Source organism: Pteropus vampyrus, unplaced genomic scaffold (assembly GCF_000151845.1).
Source record: "Pteropus vampyrus isolate Shadow unplaced genomic scaffold, Pvam_2.0 Scaffold44, whole genome shotgun sequence".
In the NCBI taxonomy this organism is placed as follows: domain Eukaryota; kingdom Metazoa; phylum Chordata; class Mammalia; order Chiroptera; family Pteropodidae; genus Pteropus; species Pteropus vampyrus.
In genome coordinates this window covers 4,622,478-4,630,349 of record NW_011888825.1, presented here as the reverse complement: position 1 = coordinate 4,630,349, position 7,872 = coordinate 4,622,478, and positions in this window count along the sequence as shown.

Sequence of the window (7,872 nt, the reverse complement as noted above, 5' to 3'; positions counted from 1 at the left end):
GGTCCCTGGTGTCAAAAAGATTGGGGACTGCTGATAGAGACTGTATCTGGATTTTTATATTTATAGAGGTATCTCTATAGAAAGAAATACATATAGAGAGATCTCTGTATCTAACATCTCTATCTCTGTTTCTACTCTGTATATACATATATCCTATTGGTTCTGTTTCTCTGGAGAATTCTGACTAATAGAACATTGAATCAATACAAGGTCCACTTCTAGTTTCTTGATTCCACCACTTTCTGTCTCCAATCTTCACTGGTTTCCCTAGAACAATGCATCGTATACCACAGAGTTCACCATTTTATCTCCTCTTTAGTTGTATTCTCAACTATCAGTTCTGTGTTTCTATTTTCATACCTCTTCCTTCAGCATTCTAAATTTGGCTCTACCCACCTCTTTACCTCCTCTGCTTCCACAGCTGGGCTATTGATGTTGTTAATGGAAAGTCCCACCATTCTGCAGAGGGGATGATCTCTAGCCAAGTTTTCCAACCCTGCCTAGGTGTCCTTCTGTGTTTCCTAAGTTCTCTCTTCTATTTTCTACTGCTCTTAATTCAGAGTTTCTCCATTTTTATTAAAACTTATGCCCCACTCTCCGTCTTCCCAATAGATGAACATAATCTCTCTGTCTTGTTTCAAGTATTAAATGGAATCTACCAAATGAGAACTGCCTCAATGTCTTACCAATACACCTGTTAATATACCCACATCTCCACCCACTGTCCTCTTTCTTTCTTATCACAACAGATAGTTCTTTCCCCTTCCCAAAAGCAAATCAACTGGACTAGCGTTCCTCACCACTTTTTGTTGTGTATACTACCTAATTTTCATTAGCTTTAATATTAGCTCAAATATCTCTCCTCTTGAAAATCAGTCCTGTAAATTTTGGACTCTCTGCCGTGGCCTTGTGTGTCTTTTTCCCTGCATTGCCATACCACCATCTCCACTTCCTCACTTCCTTTTAATTCCTCAGTCTACACCCACCTGGCTTTGCCACTGCACCCAAAATGCTCTCCCCTTGGTTACCAACCACCTCATTATTAAATCAAACAACACTCTCCAGTCCACATGGTAATGGAACACAGAGGCATTAGACATGATTAAAGACTTCATTTTCCTTGAGATTTTCTTCCACTTCAGTTTCTGGGGTTCCACCTTTTCCTGGTTTTCCTTCTGGATTTCTAGCCACTCCCTTTCCTTCTCCTTTGCCAATATCTTAAATGTTAGTGTTCCTCAGGATCCTCTTCTCTTCCCATTCCACACATTGTGTAGGTCATAGCCATTCCCACGATCTCAGTTATCTTCTGTATGCTGACTACTCCCATATTTAAATCCCTATGCAAAGGCGCCCTGAGTTCCAGACCTCTTAGTGAAAGCTTTTCACTTGAGGCCCCACAGACACTAGACACCCCTTCTTCTCCTTCACCATCCACATCCAATGATCCAGTCTCATACTTCCCCTTTTATTAACATGTTTTAAATATACCTTCATCTCTCTCTTCCCATCACCACTTTCTTAGAGTTATCATCTGCCTCTTGGCTGGTTTATTGCAATAGGTTCTTAAGTCACTACCTTTGCTCTTACCCCCACCGCCACCCCATCAATCTTAATGTACTAAATTTGATATGTTGGGTTATTCATCATGTGTTCATGCCCAAGAATAAGTGTTCTAAAAATAAGGAGGGCATCAGTGATTTATCCAACTAATTCACAAAAAAAACTTGCTTGTTACTCCAATCCATTTCCATAGTGTAGCCAGAGTTATCTTTCTAAAATGTAAAGATTATCATAGTACTTTCTTGCTTAAAACTGTTTAGTGATGCCCTACCGTTTTAAAGATAAATTCATACTCCTTGATATATCTTATTAGGCCTTTTGTGATCTGGCCTCTGCTTGTTTTCTATTATAGGTTGAATTTTGGCCTTCCCCTCCAAATTCAAGTGTTAAAGTCCCAATTGCCAGTACCTCTTAATGTCATTTTATTTGGAGATAAAGTCTTTACAGAATTGATCAAGATAAATGAGGTCATTAGGGTGAGCCTTAATTCAATAAGACTGATGTCCTTACAAAAAGAAGAAATTTAGACACAGAGACATACGGATACAGAGGGAAGGCTACATGAAAATACAGGGAGAATGCCATGTGAATATGAAGATGGCCATCTACAAGCCAAGGAGAGTGGCTTGGAACAGACTCTTCTCTCACACCTCTCAGAAGGAACCAACCCTGACAACATCTTGACTCTAGACTTCTAGCCTGATAAATTTCTATTATTTAAATTTCTATTATTTAAGCTACCCAGTGGTACTTTGTTATGGCAGCCTTAGCAATTGATACAGTTCCCAACTTCTTCTCTTATCTTTCCCATATCTCTACCATCAACTCCCCATACCACCTTTCTATAATCTCAAGCCATCATAAACTTCTTACATCCTCCTAAACATATTAAATTTTCATTTATCTCCAGGTCTTTGCACAGGCTGTTCCCTCTGCTATAATGCTCTTTCCCTCAGCCTTTGCCTGGCTAACTCCTATGTCATTCATATCTTGACTTATTGGTCTCTTCTAGAGAGTTCTTCTTGACTATCCTCCCTACTCATAATTTTATTAACTGCCCTTCCTATAGCACATTGTATGTACTTATTCCTACAATCAGACTATGTTGTAATTTTTTATTTACTTGTTTGTCTCCTTCACTAGATGACAAACTTGAAAGCAGGGTTTGTATAGTAGAAATCTACTTATGTTTATGTCTTTTCAACATCCATGCCCCCTTTTTTTTTTTTGGTAATGGCACCCCGATTCTCCCTTAGAAAAATCTGTCCTTCTCTACTGTCAGTCCATGAGATTCAAATGATCCTGTTCTCTGGCTCAGGGCAGAACAGAAGAGTCAGGCCCTGTAAATAAATTTGTACCTCATTTTCATGGCAACAGGGATGATCATGACTGTCCCCAACTACTGAGAGTCCACTACGAGATTTCTAAGGACTCTCAGAAATGACAAACTCTGCTTTTGCTGAAATTGCTGATCTGGCAGGATGCACACCTGGGGCTGCTGGCAATCTGTGACCTTCTTGCTTTTACATGGGGAGGGTTCGCCATAAAATAAGACGAAAACAGAGCCATGTCATGGAACAAGATCAATTCGAGTTTAAAGCAGGGCTTGTGACCCCCATTCTAGGGCTCTTTTTACAATATCTCAGTTCCTCCATGTGGTTTATATAATCATGGATGAGAAAATGACAGGAATATATTTAGGAGAAAAAAGTAGAAAAAACTGGGCCCATACATATTGGGCCCATAGTGAGCCTATACATATCTTATGGGTCATCTTGAAGCCCAATTCAATGTTATTCATTTTGCTTAGTTGCTAAACTGATGAAAACATTGGGTTAGCTAAGTTGTGTGTGTGCATGTATTTTAATAGACAGATATGTAGCTTCAGAGTCTGTTTTATTTTTTTTTCACAAAAGGAACTATATGACCAGTGGTAAGGGCAGGTAAGATGTGCAGTGTTGAAGATCAGAGGCTTTGGAGATGAGCAAAGTTTGATACAGGCTCTGCCATTTTTTAGGTGTGTAACATTAAACAAGTTACTTTGCTTCTCTGAATCTCAGTTTCTTCACATGTGCAATAGAGATAATAATAGTACCATCTCATGGCACCATTTCGAGGATAAAATGAAATGAAACATTTCAAGGGCATGGCACAGTGCTTGGTATGTTATATAGTCAATAAAAAAGTTTACATCTCTTTTTAAAATAAACATTTTATTTAAAAATATATATATATTATAAAAGAACACATGCCAATTTTGGTATTTTAGCCATTGCTTCTTTTCTCTTCCTGGTAACCCACATTTTCTTTCTGGTTATGTATAGTTAAGCAAAAGAGACCAACATGAAAACAACACCACACAGGGTCCCCGCCAAGAACATATGCTTGGTCTTTTCTTTACAAAGCATCTCGTGTTTCAGCAAGAGAGGGTTCCAAGCACCCAGCAAGGCATTGCCCTCTTTTCTCACTACAGGTGCATTGGAGAGGAACTATAGAGAGCAGTGTGGGTTCCCTTCCTTTGGAAAACATTAGAATAGCAAGCAGGATCTCCATTGTTATACTCTTTTTTCCCATAAACACCCAGGAGCCATTAAACCATTTATAGGAAACTTATGTTACCAGCAGGTGGTTAAAATGAGCACAAGAGACGCTCAGGAGTTTGTTTGTATTAATCCATAAGGGAAATGGCCAAATCCTAGAATCAGAAAGGAACTTACTCATATGTTATTGAACACAATAAATCCTATTACGATTCCTCTGGCAGATTATAGTAAAACTCTTCTCAGATCTCTTCCTGTCTTAAAATCATTTTTTCATGCATAGTCTCAATCTTGCTAGGGTCCTCTGCAAATGTAGATTCTCAAATCAAACCCAGCATCTAAACACAACCTGAGCAGCTCTCAGAACCATAAGACCATTTTGTTCCAGGACCTGAACTCTGAGTGTCTATTAATATCATCTGTTTAATAAAGCATTAGTAATTTCAGCATCTGAACCATGTGCTGGTTTATACTAGACTTATAGGAAAACAAGATCTCAGGCTCTTTTCACTACAAGTTCTCCCATATCTGATAGCTAACAGGGCGCTAGCATTTGTAAGCTTCCCACTGTGAGGAATGCAGCAAGAGCTCAAGGAGGAGGCCAAGCTGCCTTCACACTCTGCAGCTTTTCTGCTAAAGATTGAAGGCTCACTTTGGACACCCCTTCCCTCCAGTAAGTGTCCTTTTTGTCTAGAGTTGTTATAAATATTGAGGATAGGAGGTGGGGAAAAATGTTTCCCTCTCCCTTCCCTGATTTTCAAGGGGGTTCTGTATCTGGAAATGAAAACAAACCCTAAAACTTTCATAAATGTTTTAAGTGGTATGAGATATTGAAAGATCTCCAAGCAATATACTGCTGCTGTTTGATCACGAATAAAGAGACAGGAAAAGAATGTTAGTGTGGGTGATAGCTTTTAACTAAAAGGGACCCCTTCACTCTTTCTTCTGGAAAAATGGAGACTCCTTTTTAATCACAGCTAAAGAGTTTTTGGTTTGAGGACTGGGATATTTCCAGTGTTCTTGCTTATAGGAACTACAATTCCTCCAGTTACTTGAAATCTGAACTATCTGTACTGAGTCAACTTCATATTAGATATCTGAGAATTTGTGTCATTTGTACATATTAGACATCAAGTAATTATCCAATGGATGGGTAAATTTGATGCAGGAGTTTTTAGCCAGACCAGGATCTGTCTTCTAGGAGAGCTGATAGAGTTTAAATAATTTTTGAAAAATACTGTCTCAAATGCTTGGGATAGTTGTTATTGATTCATTTTTTTTCAGATTGAAAATAAATGTTTCGAATGGCAAAGGCCTTCAGTTGCCAGACCCTTGACTATTCAGGTGAAGACTCTCTTGGTTTCCTCATTTACTGGTATAATCGTTACATTAAAAGTGGCTTCTCATCTAAAAATTTATGATTCACTTTTCATCATGCGATGTCTTAGCTGAACTGAGAGTTCATAGATCGGGAAATTAGGACCTTTTTTCTTCCCTCCCTTCCTGCCTTTTTTTCCTTCTTTCCTTCTTTCCTTCCTTGCCTTCCTTCCTTCTTGCCTTTCTTCTGCTCTCTTTTCCTTTTACCTTCCCTTTCTTTCCAACAGAATGTGTGTTATATCAATAACATTGTTAGGAGCAGGGTTACTACTAATGAATACCGGTTTAATGGGAGTATTTGCACAAATGAATTTTGTGTACAAATGACTCTGTTGGATAAGTATGAACCTAGGGGACTGCAGTAGCATTCAAAATGGCTGTAATATCTTCAGGTCTGCTTCATCATGGGATTTCCAGGAGTATTAAGAATACCACATGTGGTCATTTTCAGGCTCTAAGAGCACTAAGAAACATGAATGTGGCCATCTTTATAAGTCTCTGTACATCTTTTAGTCAAACCCAATTTGTTACCAGAATAGAGGACATAGCTAAGAGTTTAAAAGAACTTAAAGTAAAATCCCCAATAGGAGACAGGTGAATTAACATGGATTATCTGATCCATGGGGAGAAGCCAACTTCATCCATTTTCTCCCGATTATTCCCAGTTTTATCCCACAAATCTCACATCTGAGCTATGAAGAGACGGAGTAAATATGTTGTGTGGAGACTCTGGGAGGAGGTTGAGACCAGTAATCTAGGGGTATGATCCGTAAGTGTGTTGATTTGTAGTAGCAAATAGGATCTGCATTTTGTCAACTGTTAGGTGTGTATATCAGTACCAGGTAATATCCTAAAAAGATCCCAATGAAAATGCAGGAACTTACAAGGTACAGAGGCTTCCTAACCAAGTTTCGTTTTTCAGATAGAAATAAACAAAGGAAAAAATAACTAACTTAGACCAGAGTCTCAGAGTAGGGACACTATGAGTTTGTTTTCCAAAGGAAATAAGTAGGGGGGGGGGGTGAAAATAACAAACAAATTATACAATGTGACACATGAAAAATGTACTGACCAGCAAGCTTTGTCAAGATCCAAATAGAACTTCAACATCTGAGGAATAAACAAATGTGAGGAATGTGTTAATAAGGGTTTCTTCCCCATAGCTTCATTTTAAAGAAAAGACTGGTAACTTTTCCTGCTAGGTTTTTGGTTTTGATGACTGACATAAAAGCAAAATGAAAAATTTACCATGTGGATCTTTTAAAGCACAGTGCAGATCAAGGAATGTAAAACAATATTTATGTTTCTTTTATGTTCTTCTATGAGAGACTGTATTACCATTTCCAGCTACTAATAGTGAAGCTGTTCTGTCTTTTCACATCCATATTCATTGTCAAGATGAGCTTGTTCATGGTAAGCAAGTGGCTGTGAGTCATCAGGCTGGAGCCATTAGTCATACACAGAGAGGCAACGTGTAGTCTGGTTGATTAATCAGAAACTCGTAGTGAGAAAGGCCAAGTATCATTTCACAGCAGATTGAGGCTTAAAGGTTTTTGGTATAGAGCTCTGTAACACTGCTTTTCAAGATATACACACATACACATATGTGTATGTATATATACATATGTATGTATATATGTGTACAGATATACACATACATATACATATGTATATATCTACGAGCATATGCATGTGCGTATATATATTCCCCATTCTCAATAAGATCTGGCAGCTTTTAGAGTAGCAATCACCAAAAACACTCTGTTCACACAAGTTTACAAGTTAACAATGGAATGACTTCTAAACCCTTGGTTTATCAAAAAAAGAACTTCTAAAATCACAACATTTTTGGTTATTTTCTCCACAAGTGCACAGTGAACAATGTTTTTTACAAAAGAAGAAAACAGTGCCTTAGTGATTTAAATTAAAAAAAAAAAAAAACAGCGATAGCTACTTTCTACAGCATGCAACACTATAAAAATGGTGAGCTGGAGCCACAATGAGCCTTAGAGAGACTGTCCTGACATCTGGTTTTTCAACTCCCAGCAAAAGCACGAGAGGTAATGAGGAATGCACATTAGACCATTGCCTTTTTTCCTTCTATCATTTTCAATTTGCAGTTGTGTTTTCTTGAAGAGGCCCATACCTAAAATACTCCCTTCTTGTAAATTTTATATTTATCTTTACAATATTATAATTTCCAATTTCCCCAGAGCAACCCAAATCAATGATTGCTGTAAATGAAATAAGGGTAGAATAAGCTTTGTGACTGATGGGCCCAGTCACCAGTGTCTTCCTAAGGACATTCTTTCAACTTCCTTTTGCAGCAAATTATGCATATGAAGAATGAGTTCTACAGGAGAACTTGGAATTTTAGCTTTTTAAAATATGGCTT